Source organism: Mus musculus, chromosome 7 (genome assembly GCF_000001635.26).
Source record: "Mus musculus strain C57BL/6J chromosome 7, GRCm38.p6 C57BL/6J".
Lineage (NCBI taxonomy): Eukaryota > Metazoa > Chordata > Mammalia > Rodentia > Muridae > Mus > Mus musculus.
In genome coordinates this window covers 85,840,448-85,856,512 of record NC_000073.6, presented here as the reverse complement: position 1 = coordinate 85,856,512, position 16,065 = coordinate 85,840,448, and positions in this window count along the sequence as shown.

Here is a 16,065-nt window from a genome sequence, read left to right as displayed (position 1 = left end):
TTTAAACTATAAGTACAGAGGGCATTTGGAAGGAAAACTCATTCTTTTTCGGGGGCATGGTTTATGCAAAATTATACACTGTTGAGTAAGTGGCCCTATATTTTTGCACAGTCTAGCATCACTAACTATACCTAGCAAATTATCAAAAAGCAAAGCCAAAATTTGGGAGAAATTTGTATTGAAAAGTGGTAGAAGCTATATAGGGAAAGGAGGAATAAATATTATTATGTTACTATGAAAGTACTATGAAATTAATAATTACTTATAATGTATTAGCTTATATAATAATTGAAATAATTTGAATTATTCACTAGGCTATTATTCACATGACATCTATACTTAGAAGCTGAATTCCTAGTATTAATTTCATGAATTTTCATAAATTTACATCTGTTATAGGAATATTTAAGATCCGATACCATAATTGAACTCTTTTGTGAAGTAAAGGAGAGATCATGTCTTTCTTGTTTGTTTGTTTGTTTGTTTTGTTTGTTTGTTTGTTTGTTTTAGAAACAGGGTTTCTCAATGTAGCCCTGGCTGTCCTTGAACTCAGAAATTTGCCTTCCTCTGCCTCCCAAGTGCTGGAATTAATGGTGTGTGCCACCATGTTCGGCCTGAGATCCTGTCTTTTGAATGTGCATTAAAGCTAAGAGTAAAGTTTAACATGGGACAAAGGAACACTGAATAAATAAGTAAAATTTTAAACTAATTAGAATTTTAGTTAAATTTATAAATCAAGTGAAGATTAAGAACTACAGTGTAACTGGAAAAACAGTATCATTTACATCTGTCCAGTTCTCAAATACTCTATATGACTACTGTGTCATTCTCATGGATGAAATACATGGTAGCCATGGATTGGTCCATGTGTGTAGTTCTGAATAATCTATATTTTACTAAGATATTAAAAATCTCTTCTAAATTAATTATTCTAAAGTGTCTGTGCATTTAAAATCAACGATTTTTTTCTATAAATATATTATAACAAAGCTAACTATTAGGGAAATTCAGACTGGGAAATAACACTTTAGAAAATCTTGGTAGGAAATGTATTTCTATATTGCATACTATAAGAAAGACCTCTCTGTATAGTTCTGCTATGTTACAAAATAGAAAGGATAATGTTAAGATTGTGATAGTAGCTTAAATATTCAAAATGTTTACATATTGTCTTGAATTTTGTTGTATTAAAGAACACTACTTGGGTAAATGCAACATGCATACCTGTTAACCGCAGATACAGAACACACATTCATGCCCGCTTTTTCTCTCTCTAGCGCGCGCGCGCGCACACACACACACACACACACACACACACACACACACACACCACACATCCATTCAACCCATAGTGATATTTTTTGTGAAACATAAATTGTATTAGGATTTTATTCCAGAATCTGGGTGAGGGTTTACTTATACGAATAAATATGAATAACTCACTAAAGCACCACACAGTATAGTTAAAAACTACAAATACGTGGGAATTTGGAGTATATGACACAACATTCAGGACACTCAAAAGTTTCAAAATTTCTTCCAAGATGCTTTGTATTTTTCCCATTCTTCTAGGCAGCTGGTATGATCTCAGGAGTCTTCTTTGCAACTAATGTTCAATGAGATGATATTATTATTATTATTATTATTATTATTATATATTTTCTGTATATACATTAAAAATGCTATCATGAAAGTTCCCTATGCTTTCCCCCAACTCTGTTTTCCTACCCACCCACTCCCCCTTCTTGGCGCTGGCATTCCCCTGAACTGGGGCATATAAAGTTTGCAATATCAAGGGATATGTAAATGTACCACATTTTCTCTATCCATTCTTCTGTTGAGAGACAAATGGGTTCTTTCCTGCTTCTAATTATGATAAATTTGGCTGCTATGAACAAAGTGCAGCATGTGTTCTTATTACCAGTTGGACCTTCTTCTGGGTATATGCTCAGGAGAGGTATTGCTGGATCTTCCAGTAGCATTGTGTTCAATTTTCTGAGGAACCTCCAGACTGACATCAAGATTGGTTGTACAAGCTTGCAATCCCACCAGCAATGGAGGAGTGTTCCTCTTTCTCCACATCCTTGCCTGCATCTGCTGTCACCTGAATTTTTGATCTTAGCCATTCTGACTGGTATGAGGTGGAATCTCAAGGTTGTTTTGATTTGCACTTACCTGATGATTAAGGATGTTGAACAATTTTTCAGGTGCTTCTCAGCCATTCGGTATTCCTCAGTTGAGAATTCTTTGTTTAGCTCTGAACCCCCTTTTTTATTGGGGTTATTTGAATTTCTGGTGTAGAGCTTCTTGAGCTCTTTGTATATATTGGATATTAGTCCCCTGTCAGATTTAGGATCAGTAAAAATCCTTTCCCAATCTGTTGGTGGCCTTTTTGCCTGATTGACACTATCTTTTGCCTGATTGACACTATCTTTTGCATAAATGCTTTGCAATTTTATGAGATTGCATTTGTTGATTCTTGATCTTACAGCACAAAACATTGCTGTTCTGTTTAGGAATGTTTCTCCTATGCTTAATCTTTGAGGGTTTTCTCTACTTTCTTCGCTATTAATTTCAGTGTCTCTGGTTTTATGTGGCTGTCTTTGATCCACTTAGACTTGAGCTTTGTACAAGGAGATAAGAATGGATCAATTAATATTCTTTTACATGATAACTGCGAGTTGTGCCACCACTAATTGTTGAAAATGCTGTCATTTTTCCAAGGATGGTTTTAGCTCCCCTGTCAAAGATATAGTGACCACAGGTGTGTGGATTCATTTCTGGGTCTTCAATTCAATTCCATTGATCTACCTGACAGTCACTATACCAGTACCATGCAGTTTTTATTACAATTGCTCTGTAGTACAGCCTAATGTCAGGCATGGTGATTTCACCAGACATTCTTTTATTGTTGAGAATATTACAGCTAGAAATCAAGGATGATGATTCCAATAAAAGATATTTTGTAGTTGAGGTTTTTTTTTGTTTGTTTGTTTGTTTGTTTTTGTTTTTGTTCTTGTTTTTTTGTTTTTCGGCCATCATGAATTTTTGGTTTGTCCAGAAGAAATTGAGAATTGCTCTTTCCATGTCTTTGAAGAATAATGTTGGAATTTTGATGGGGATTCCATTGAATCTGTAGATTGGTTTTTGCAAGATGACTACCTTTCATATGTAATTATACCAATCCAATAGCTTGGCAGATCTTTCCATTTTCTGAGGTCTTCTTCAACTGCTTTCTTCAAAGTTTTAAAGTTTTCATAGTGATCCTTTAATTTCTGAGTAAGAATTACAGCATGATATCTGTGGTTATTATAAAGATTGTTGTTTCAGTAATTTCTCTCTCAGCCTGATTGCCATTTGAATAAAGGAAGGTTGTTGATTTGTTTGAGTTAACATTATTGTCTCCCACTTTGCTGAGGTGGTTTCCCAGCTACAGAAGTTTCTTTTGTGGAGTTTGGGTTTTGCTTATATATACTATCATATCATCTAAATATAGAAATACCTTGATTTCTTCCAATTGGTAACCCATATATATATATATATATAGTTTTGTAATTTCTTTAGATAGAACTTTGAATTCTATAATTAATAGATACAAATGTGTTGGCAACTTTGTCTTGTCCCTGTCTTTAGTGTGACTGATATTTGCTTCTCTTCATTTAATTTGATGTTGTTTTTGTATATACTCCTCTTATTATGCCTTGAATTCCTGATCAATCCAAACATTTAACATGTATGGGTGTTGGATGTAGTCAAAGGCTCTTTCAAATTCTAATAAGATGATCATGATATTTTTCCTTTATTTTGTTTACAAAGTTTATTATTTTGATACATTTTCTTATACTGAATAATCACTGAATCATTGGAAATAGACCTACTTGATAATTGTTGGGTGATTATGTTGATGTGTTCTTCATTTTTTGTGAGAATTTTATTGAGTAATTTTGCATAGAAGTTCATAAACAAAAGCACTCTGAAATTCTCTTTCTTTCTTGGGTCTTTTGTGTGGTTTAGGTATCAGAGTAACGGTGGCCTCATAAAAGGAATTTGTGTACTTTATGTTTCTTTTTCATGGAATAGTTTCAGGAGTATTGGTACTAGGTCTTCTTTGAAGGTCTGATAGAATTCTGCACTAAAATCATCTGGCCATGTGCAGTATTTGGTTAGGCAATTTTTAATTACTACTACCAATTCCTTTGTGGTTATGGGACTGTTTCAATATTTTTCCTGATACTGATTTAAGTATGCCAAGACATGTTATCTGTCTAGAAAATCATCAATTTCAACTAAATTTTCCAGTTATGTAAAGAATAGTCATTTGGAATAATGTGTGATGATGATTTTAATTCCTTTGGTTTCTGTTGTTAAGTATCCCTTTTCATTTCATATTATGTTTAATTGAAACCGTCCTCATGTCCTTTATTTAAAGTGTCTAGGGGTTTATTTTCTCAAAGAACCAACTCTTAGTTTTGTTGATTCTTTGTATTTTCCTCTTTGGTTTTAATTGGTTGATTTCATCCATTAAATTTATTCCATACCCTCTACTCCTCTTGGGTATGTTTGAATCTTTTGTTTCTAGAGCTTTTGGGAGAGTAATGAAGTAACTATGTTAGTATCTCTCAAATTTCTTTATTAAGTTACTTAGTGCTTTTAATTTTCCTCTTAACACTGCTTTCACTGTGTTCCATAATTTGGGGGATGCTGTGCCTTCATTTTCATTCTTCAAAGACTTTAATTACTCTTTTATTTCTTCCCTGATGAAGTGTTAGCATGAGGTGCTAGTAATAAGGTATATTATTCAGTAGTGACTGAAGAACAATGCAGGAGGTACAAATGCCACTCAGGGAGCAATGAATCAGGAATTTTGTGTTTGAAGCACAGTTGACTTATCAATGTTAAACTATGATCCCACAAGTGTTAAATAAATGGATAATTCAGCAGGGACCATGAGACTAGTATGGAATTATAGTGGCTTTTCTAAGCCCTTTCATGCATCAATGTGTAGGAAAGACATTGGTTGATTTATGCGATCATAGAAAGCAAGGAAATATGTCTGTTTGGGTTACTGGAAGTCTAATGAGGGAAGATTTTTGTCAACCTGGAGTTTGTAAGGAAGAAACGATTTTACAAAGTCTAATTTTATGCTAAGAAGCTTATGAGGAATATTTTTCAATTCCAGGGGAAATAACTCCCATTGATATCCATGATAGAACACCTAAGGAAAATGTAATAAAGTCTTTTCAAGATTTGGGTATTTGCCTCCCTGCCCATTATTAAAAAAGGCTATATTTCCTTCCAAATAAAGGTTATAATAATAGTGGAAATACTTTGTCCAGCTAGCCTGTAGTGAAAAGAATGGCAATAGATTCAGGAGCAATGTTATCCAAGCACCACACTGATCCAGGTAATAAGCATGTACATCAGGATGGATCATGGCCATATTGCTCATTGTTGTGTTGGGAGCTATTAAGACAACACTATTGTCCTGATCTCTGAATTGGGCCTCTCCACCCAAGAAGAACAGGGAGTCAAAAGTGGGCCACTGATGCACTGCTCTGAGAACAACCACAGATTGTTCCAGCCCTAAGTCAGCGCTGGATGTCCTGACCTCAAGATGTACCCTGATACCGCCAAGTTCCTGCTTCCCCTTGTAGTCGCCAAAAGAAAATTTTCTGCCTCCCCATCCCTCCTGCTGAGGTGCATTTCTGCTGCCCCATTCCTCCTGCTGAGAAGTACTTCTCCTTTTGCTTGTGCATTTAAACCTTGAGCCTTGCTAATACAGTGAGACCTTAATGCTACTCAGACTGCTTCCATGTGTCATTCATTACACAAGGTTCTCACCTCTCTCTACCTCCCCCCACATTTGGTTTTTAGGAGAAGGTCCCCTCAAGACCCTCGAATAACTGGACCTGCTGGATGGGTCATTGTTGCTCACTCTGTCTGAGCTGATTAATTGAGGCTTCCTGAGTTAATTTTGGTGGTGATATGTAGTAAGGCTCTATGTAAGAAATTAAAGATTACATTAAATTTAATTTCTCAGTGAGAAAGTCTGAAGATTAGAGAGAACTATTTAAGTTAGTACTGACTATTATTGTTTTGTTTTGCAACAATACTTGTTCTTTGCAGCAAATAAAATTGATAGAGATTGTTCAATTTCATTATCTTTTTAGCTGTAAATTTCTGGTATCCCATGACCTTTGCTGAAAATTGAGTACAATATATTTTCACAATGATAAATGGATATGGCTTTTGTTACTGTAGTAGATGCTGAACCCCGTGACTCAGCTCGACTGAAGACCAGCCTGTCTATGCATAGCCCAATGCCCCACATCTCCCCCGTCTGTTTCTATAAGAAAAGGTGGGGGGGGGGCGTCGTCACTAATGTGACTGTGTCATTTGTAATGAAAATTTAGGATGGATGGAAGTATCAGAAAAAAAATATATAGCCTAGAGAAGTAGCAGAACTAAGCTAGAGTAGTAAGGAGAGTTAAGGGTAAGAGTTGAGAAGGGAAGAGACTGTACAATCAATTAATTGATGCATGGGTAGTACAATTTGAGGGTAATAACATCCATTTTGAACATCAATTAATTAATCTAGATAGACATTATGCTTTCCTCACTGTCATGTAACTTTCCCCAAGTTCAGCAGCCATTTGGCTTTGGCAAAAGACTTCAACTGTAACTGGAAGGTCCCAAGTCTGTCTTTTGTAGGATTCACTGCATGTCTTGGGAGCCTTCAGTCAGATGAGATTTTTGGAGGAAGGCAGCTTTGTTGTCTGTAGGTCTCAGGAGAGGACGCTGTCTCAGATGGATCTGTGGAAGCAGATACTATGTGGAGATAGACCTGTGTGGGAAGGCGCAAACACCATTACAAGATGGCACTGGTTCCTTTAAGCCGACACCCATGAATATGGGTAAACAAACAATGTGCACATGTGCATAAGAGTTTTTTGCAGAGTCACTGCCTGGCTGGACGCATATTAATGAGGTACTGGTAGCATAACCAATCAGGTATGGACACGTCACTCCTAGGCCTATATGAGCAGCGCCATTTCTGGGGCTCTCTCTCTCTTTTGCCTATGCGGTCAATGCTCTCCCAAAAAACGTGTTGCAGAAGGATCCTGCTGTGGTGTTTTTCTTGCTGGTGAGTCAGGCATCCCACAAAATGGTGCCAAAACCCAGGATATAACATCTTCAGGCACGAGTGAAGACCCCCTGTTACAGGGAGGATTCAGAACTGCATCACGGGGATTGAGCAGTTGATGAAGTGTTCCCGTAAAGCAGTCTGTTGAAAAGGATTCAACTGAGTGGATTCAGAACTCTTCAGCTGGGGAACAGTGGTACCTGTAAGTAAAGGAAATTAATAGAAGTTTCTGAGAGGTATGGTTTCCTATGCAGTAGATCTGGCAATTATCACTAGGGTTGTGTTGCTTGCTATCTTTCTTGCCTTGATATTGTGCCATTGCCTTAATTGCCATCGCCCTGGACAAGAGTGTATCTGCTGGGAGTAGCTTGTCAAACACATAAGATCATAAAGCAATTGTAGATAAACCTGTGGATCGACCTTGGGGCTGAGAACCTCACATAGATAAGTGAGTACCTCAAGGACGCTTTAGTCCAGGACAAGTATGGTTACTGACCAGTTTACGCCGTTAGTGGGGCCGGTGCAAGCCTTGCTCAAAGAACAAGGTTTAAAGTCTTCTGAAAGTACAGTGAGAGGGTTCTTCAAAGAAATAGACAGACTCACTCCTTGATTTGCCCCCACTGGGTCACTGATATTAACTAGTTGGGAAAAGTTAGGGAGAGATATAGCGAGAGAGGAAGCAGAAGGAAAAGTGAGAGCAGGAACACGGCCGTTATGGAAGCTGATTAAGGCTTGTATCCAGGACAAGAAATGTGAGCTAGCTGTTAAGGAAGGGCAGTGACTTTTACAGGAGCAACAGGAAAGTATGTCAGAAACAGAGAAAAAGGAAAAAGAAGACTCACGCAGAAAAATAAGTAATATGAAAGATATAAAAAGAGAAAAAGAAAAGAAACTAAAATATAAAGATACAAAAGATAATATAAATATAAAGATATAAAAGATAATAAAATTAAATCAATTTACCCTCCTCTCAAGGACTTTGAGTTATTAGGATTATCTAGCCAGAAGACTCGGAACTATCAGGAGGGTAGGAGGCTGCAGCCAAGTATGAGGAGGAGAGATACAGGCCTGTAGGGAGGAGGGCAACGGCCCCCGACCACCTCTGCCTTATACAGAAAAGAAAACAATTGGCAGTGGCTACTCTTTTTGCACCCCTAAAGGATTGCGTAAAATATGTCAGGCTTTTCCTGTTTTTCAGCATCAAGCTCAACAGCAACATTATGAGCCAATATCACATAAACAAGTGAAAGATTTAGCAGAGTCAGTAAGGACTTATGGAGTCAATGCTTCTTTTACTCAGTCCCAAATTGATAGACTGGCTTACCATGCCATGACTCCTTCTGATTGGATGAGTATGGTAAAGGCATGTCTTATTATGGGACAGTATCTAGACTGGAAGTCTATATGGCATGATCTGTGTTTGAGTCAGGCCCGTGCCAATGCTACTGCATGGCAACCAGCATGGAACTTTGAAATGCTTACAGGTCAGGGTATATGGACAAACAATCAATTAGGATACCCAGTGCAGGTCTATGATCAGATCAATCAGGCAGCAGTGAAAGCTTGGAAAGCATTGCCTAATCAAGGAGAGGTATCTGGTAATCTGACAAAAATTATTCAGGGAGCTAATGAGCCACTCTCTGAATTTGTGGCTCACATGATAGAAGCAGCAGGACACATACTTGGTGATTCTGAGGCTGCAATGCTGTTAATTGAACAATTAGTTTATGAGCAATGTACCAAAGAATGCAGAAATTCTATCACACCTTGGAAAGGGAAAGGACTACAGGCGTAGATGAAAGCCTGTAGAGAAATAGGAGGACCACTTTCAAATGCAGGGCTGGCTGCCGCAGTTTTGATGGTGCAAACAAAAGGAATAACCTGCTATAATTGTGGAAAAACAGGTCATGTGCAAAAGCAGTGTACAAAGGATGGAAAGAATAGGTTTAAAAACAAATTACCAGGCATTTGCTCAAAATGTGGGAAAGGAAGACATTGGGTAAATGAATGTAGATCAACCAGAGACATAATAGGAAGGCTGATATCTTAGTTTAAAGTGCAACAGCCAAAAAATGGAGTGAGGGGCCCCTGTTCCCAGCGCCCTCAAATGTATGGGGCACTTCAGACCACAGTGTCCATGAGGCCACCCAAAGAACGAGGAGAGCCACTCTGGGTTCAGCAGGATTGGACATCTCTGTCACCTCCAGAGTAATACTTACACCACAAATGGGGTGCCAACTTATTACCTCAGATTTTAGAGGTCCCTTACCAAAGGATACAGTGGGCCTACTGTTGGGAAGGTCCTCTTCTGCCTTGAAGGGATTGGTAATACATCCCGGAGTTATAGACTCAGATTATGAAGGACAAGTTAAGATTATGTGTTCTGCACCCTGAGGTATCATGGCCATTTCTCCTGGAGATTGCATTGCTCAATTGTTGATTCTTCCTAGTTTTTCATAACATGTTCTCTAGTAGCCAGAATCCCAGAGGGGATAAGGGACTTGGTTCTACAGGAACTAATGTGGCCTACATATCTTTAGATTTGGATAATCGTCCCTCTTTACAATTACAAATAGAAGGAAAAACCTTTCAAGGTATAATGGATACAGGAGCTGATAAAAGCATTGTATCCAGCAATTGGTGGCCTGCTTCTTGGCCTGTTAATCAATCATCACATAGCTTACAAGGATTAGGATATGAGGCTACCCCAACAATAAGTGCAAAATCCTTACAATGGAAAGATAAAGAAGGAAGGACAGGGCTTTTTCAACCTTTTGTACTCCCCTTACAGGTAAATCTATGGGGAAGAGATATGTTGTCAGCCATGAACTTTATACTGACTAATGATTACTCTCAGAAAAGCAAGGAAATGATGAAAGGAATGGGATATATACCCGGACTAGGTCTTGGAAAAAATGTACAAGGTAGAGTTTCTCCAATTAAAGCCACAGAAAAAGCGGATAGGAAAGGGCTGGGTTTTTTCTAGGGGCCGCTGAGGAGCCTTTGCCCATTCCGTGGTGTATGGAGGATGCCGTGTGTGTACCTCAGTGGCCTTTACCCTCTGAGAAGTTAAAAGCAGCTAAAGAATTAGTACAAGAACAACAAGACCTGGGGCATGTAGACCCCACGCAATCACCCTGGAATACCCCTATTTTTGTTGTAAAGAAGAAGTCAGGTAAATGGAGATTGTTACATGACCTAAGAGCCATTAATGCACAAATGCAAGTCATGTGTCCTGTACAAAGAGGACTCCCCCTACTCTCAGCTCTACCTAAGGATTGGAGGATTATAGTGGTGGATATTAAGGATTGTTTCTTTTCCATTCCATTAAATAAGAAAGATAAACCTAGATTTGCATTTACCTTGCCTTCTATTAATCATATGGAGCCTGATAAAAGGTATCAATGGCATGTATTGCCCCAAGGAATGGCAAATAGCCCTACCATATGTCATTTATATGTAGGAAAAGCTTTGCAACCAGTTAGAGATGGTTTCCCCGCCTTAAAAAATTGTCATTATATGGATGATATTGTAATTTTTGGACCTAAAGAAGAAAGTATACAGCAAGCTTATGGCTTGCTTAATGAAACTTTAAAAAATAATGGCTTGATTATTGTACCAGAAAAAGTACATCAGTCTAATGTTAGTCATTTTTTTAGGAGCCACTATTACTTCATGATGTGTTCCTCCACAAAATATTAGTATAAGAAAAGATCATTTAAAGACATTAAGTTATTTTCAAAAATTATTAGGAGATATAAATTAGATTAGACCTTATTTTAAGATCCCTACTTTGGAATTAAAACCTTTATTTCAAATTTTAGAAGGAGAATCACATATTACATCATGGAGATAACTAACACCTGAGGCTTCTAAAACTCTTAGGAAGGTAGAAACAGCTATCCAAAAGGCACAGTTGAATCATATAAATGAGCAAGAACATTTGTGCCTATGCATATTAAGAACCATAAATTTGCCAACTGTTCTGTTATGGCAAGATGGTCCTTTAGTATGGATACATCCGCATATATCCCCTAATAAGACTATAGAGCATTATCCCACCATGGTGGCAAATATGGCCCATAAAGGTATAAAAAGTTCAATTACTCACTTTTGAAAAATGCCTGATCGCATAATTATTCCATATACTGCTGCAAAAATGCAAATATTGTGTGCTACTATAGATGAATGGGCCATTCTTAGATGTACTTATTCTGGTTTAATTGATAATCATTATCCTAAACATCCTTTTTTACATTTTATGCTATTGCATCCAGTGATTTTTCCAAAGGTGACAGCTTATACCCCTATAAAGGGAGTTATTGATATTTATACATATGGATCCAAAACAGGAATTGGAAGTTATGTGATTAATGAAAAGGCTGTAAGTTGTAATTTACACCCGGAGCCCCTCAATTGGTGGAATGTTTGGTGGTTTTAGAAGTTTTTAAAAGGTTCCTTATGCCCATAAATATTATCTCTGATTCTGTTTATGTAGTTAATGCTGTATTAGCATTAGAGACTGCCGGAAATTTTAAGCAGTCTAGTCCAGTATCTGAAATTTTGATGAAAATACAAGATTGTATTTTGATGCGTGAACATCCCTTTTATATTCAACATATTAGAGCACATGCATCATTACCTGGACCTATGGTTAAGGGAAATGCAATTGCTGATTCAGCCACCAGAGATATGGTTTTCCTATCCCAAAGTTCTATAGAAGGTGCTAAGAATTTTCATCAACTTTATCATGTCCCTGCTTCTACACTGCGACAGAAGTTTAAACTCACATGAACAGAAGCCCGAGACATTGTTCTACAGTGTGGTAAATGTATAGAATTTATTAATGCACCTTCCCTGGGCATTAATCCTCACGAATTGAGATTTTTGGCAGATGGATGTGACACATCCCAGCTTTTGGTAAATTACAATATGTACATGTGTCCATCGATACCAGTTCTGGTGTCCCACATGCCTCTCCCTTGACAGGGGAAAAAGCAGTTCATGTCATATCTCACTGCTTAGAGGCTTGGACTGCATGGGGCAAGCCCCTAGTGCTAAAGACAGACAATGCTCCTGCATATACTTCTTCTAAATTTAGTCAATTTTGCAAACAAATGCAAGTGAAATATATTACTAGATTGCCCTATAATCCACAGGTCCAAGGCATTATTGAAAGAGCTCATCGTACTTTGAAACAATACTTGCAAAATCAAAGAGGGGGAATAGAGGCTATTAAGCCAAAGATGGCCCTATCGCTTGCAATATTTACTCTTAATTTCTTAAAATTTGATGATGCTGGGAGATCACCAGCTGAAAGGCACGGACAATGGCCTCAACCGCCCAATGAAATGGTCAAATGGAAAAATTTCCTTGATAATAAATGGTATGGCCCGGATCCCATATTAATCAGATCCAGGGGAGCTATTTGTGTTTTTCCACAGGGTGAAGACAATCCACTTTGGGTTCCAACTCGACTGACAAGGACTGTGAAAGAGCAAGATGAATCCCAAGATGATCCTGTTATTCTTACTCCTGAGGATTGAGACAGGGATAAGTATACCTTTGTGGGCCATAGTAGGATCATGGCCAGTACCTTTACCGGTACATTCAAATTCTTCTACCTTGCCTTTGTTTTTTGCAACGGAATGTTTTTTGGATGCGTCTTGTGCACCACGACAAACTCCTCAAGAGCCACGGGTGTATAATAGTACGAGTTTTCATTTAAATTATACACTATGCTTTGTGCATAATGTGGATAAACCTTTTACACCCTGTATATTTTTAAAGAAAAAAATTATCTCTAATTGGGCAGATCCCATTTACCAAAATAAAGTGAGCTCTGGGGTGTTATTTAATGCTTTAACGCAAATTGCTCAAGGAGCACAATCAGGCTCAGGTGATGTTGGAAATAATGTAACTTCACCTATTAAAATCACCACTATCATGATAAAGAGAAATGTGACTATTCCAAAAAGATCACGATGGCCTGTTGGCAATGCTACTGCTATACACAGCATGCCTTGGTGCCATCCGGACCTTGCATTTCCTGTAGTTTTTTTCACCTTGTCAATCAAATGTTTTTTTCTCAGAAAGAAATAGCAAAGGGTTTTGTTTTGTCACCACCATTAGATTTTGCTGTAATGAATGATAAAGGAGATGCTACAGGAAAATAAAATATTTGGCCATATTACCAATAGATTTTAAGTAATGAGGTGGGTGCTAGTACCAGTTTGTCAGCCTTTGCACTGCTGACTGGAGCCTTTCATGAGATATTGAATGTTTCTGCCACACTTTCCAATATCTCCACTCATTTGGATAATGTGACATCTAATAGAGTTATCAGAAATATGACTACTTCTCCAGTAGAAGTCTGTGTCAATGCTCCATTTTTCTTTATATTGGCTGAATTTCAAAATAATACAGAATGGTTAGATTGTACAAATGTCACTTGTTTTTTGACACAATGCTGGAATGGAACTAATTTCTTAGCCTTAGTGGTACATTTACCAACATTTGTCCCTGTGCCTGTTGAGGCAGATCCAGAGAAGTTCCCAATCATGAGTCTTGTTCGGCGGAAGAGAGATTTTGGAATCACAGCCACCATTGTTACTGCCATTGCAGTGTCCACAGCATCTGCTGTTACAGCAGGAATTGCTATGGCCTATCAAGTCAATACTGCTGACACCATAAGTCAGATAACCAAAAAAAAAAAAAAAAAAAAAAAAAAAAAAAAAACGTCTGAGGCATTGTTTACCCTGCAAAGGGTGGATTCTCATGTTGCCTCAGGACTAATGTTAGTGAATCAAAGAGTAGATATTTTACAACATAATATGGAACAGATGATGGATGTCATACAAATGAGTTGTGTGGCATCAACTCCGTATATGTGCATTACTCCTGTTAGGTATATTAACAATTCTTTCACTAAAAGTAAAGATTTATCGAATTATCTGAAGGGGAACTTATTGCAGGAGCTGGAAAGATTGCAGAAGAAGCTGCAGATACAGATCCTGAACATTAATTGAACCAGAGTGGAACCAGTGACCCTTGGAGATTTCACCTCTTGGCTTACCTCTGTATTTTCTTACTTTAAGGAATGGGTGGGAGTGATTTTGTTTTGTGCTGCTATATGTTGTAGACTGGTGTTCATGCTTTGGTTGGTTTGCAAATTCAGAACTCAACAAAAACGTGACAACGTGATTATAACTCAGGCACTTTTAGCCATTGAAAACGGCACCTCCCCTGAAGTTTGGTAATCTATGCTCAAGAATTAGTCGGCATCCGAGTTCTCTGCTCTTGCACCCCACGGATTTATGGATCCATTGCACTGGGATGAGAGAGACTCAATGATCATTGATTAGCCCTTGCACATCGCTGAGGTTTCCTCATTGCACGCGGTAGGGTGATCATGATTTCTCAGCTAATTTTTTCCTTAAAACTTGGCTGGCCTCTTTTGTAGAGTTCGCCCTAGGTCATTTAGCAATTACTGTCACACAGCATCGTGGTTTCCAGAGAAGGGCAACTTTCCTCATGAACAAACCAACCTAAGACACGGGGCCCGGTGGCGATAGGGTTACCCTATGATGGGTAAGGCTGTGACATAGAGGAACGATCTAAAACAGGAGCCATGATGGATGGATATAACTGCACAGGCCTAGTCCAGCATCATTTTATTAAAATATAAAGGGGGAGATGTGGGAAGCCGCAAACGCCATTAAAAGATATCGCTGGTTCCTTTAAGCCGACGCCCATGAATATGGGTAAACAACCAATGTGCACATGTGCATAAGTGTTTTTTGCCGAGTCACTGCCTGGCCCGACACATATTAATGAGGTACTGGTAGCATAACCAATCAGGTATGGACACGTCACTCCTAGGCCTATATAGGCAGCACCATTTCTGGGGCTCTCTCTCTCTTTCGCCTATGCGGTCAATGCTCTCCCAATAAACGTGTTGCAGAAGCATCCTGCTGTGACGTTTTTCTTGCTGGCAAGTCAGGCATCCCACAGACCTGTAGTATAAATATAACAAAGAAGCAGAACACCAGCAGTGTATGTCTGCATAGGGTGGATAGCAAAATGTTATACCTGCAATTATTTGCTTAGGGACACATCACAGTCCATTTTCGTAGCTGAGGAAGAAATTATCATGTTAATTGTGTAACTGGGGGAGGAAGATAACAGTTCTTCTGTAAAAGAAGACCAGTTATTAATTAAGGATTGAATAATGTTTGAACCTTAAAGGAAATCTTAAAGAAGTGGAAAGAATTTTTTGGAAGTATATCATGAATAGTAGACAGGAAAAAAAAAACACTTAAATAAAGAAGCAAGAAAATTTTGGGTTGAAAAGCACAATTCAGTTGTTCCTATAGTGGGAGCACAGCTTTGGGTGCAGTTTTCAAGGACTTACCTGTACTGGGGGAGGGGTACATTGTACCCTGAAGTCTTCTTCACCCTTTGTTTTTTCTAAGAAAGCAGAAGGTAAAGTAAAGGGTTAAGTGAAAGGCTTTTTAGCTAAGGGGGCTGTCAAGCCCGCCTCTGCACTACCTGCACAGCCAGCCCTCCCACCTCCTAAAAAAACTTCAGGGAACCTCACACCAGCCAGCAGAGGAAAACAGAACTCAGAGCAATTATTGCCTTAGCAGGCAGTGCTGCAGGACAATCATTTGAATACAGTTCAAAGCTGAGAGCAAGGCAGGAGGGGCAGCAGAGTTTGCAGAATCCTGAAACCTGAAACCTTCAGCTGAAATCTGTGAAAGTTTACAGCAGACTCTGCTGCTGTGCTGCTTGGCAGAGTACTCAATGCCAAGGGGCTGCAGAGCCTGAGAACAGCCTACTTGCAGCTGAAACCTGTGGAGAGGGGGAGTGCAGGGAGGAAGCTGTCCAAGAACACTATGGAGAGAGAGAGAAAGAGAGAG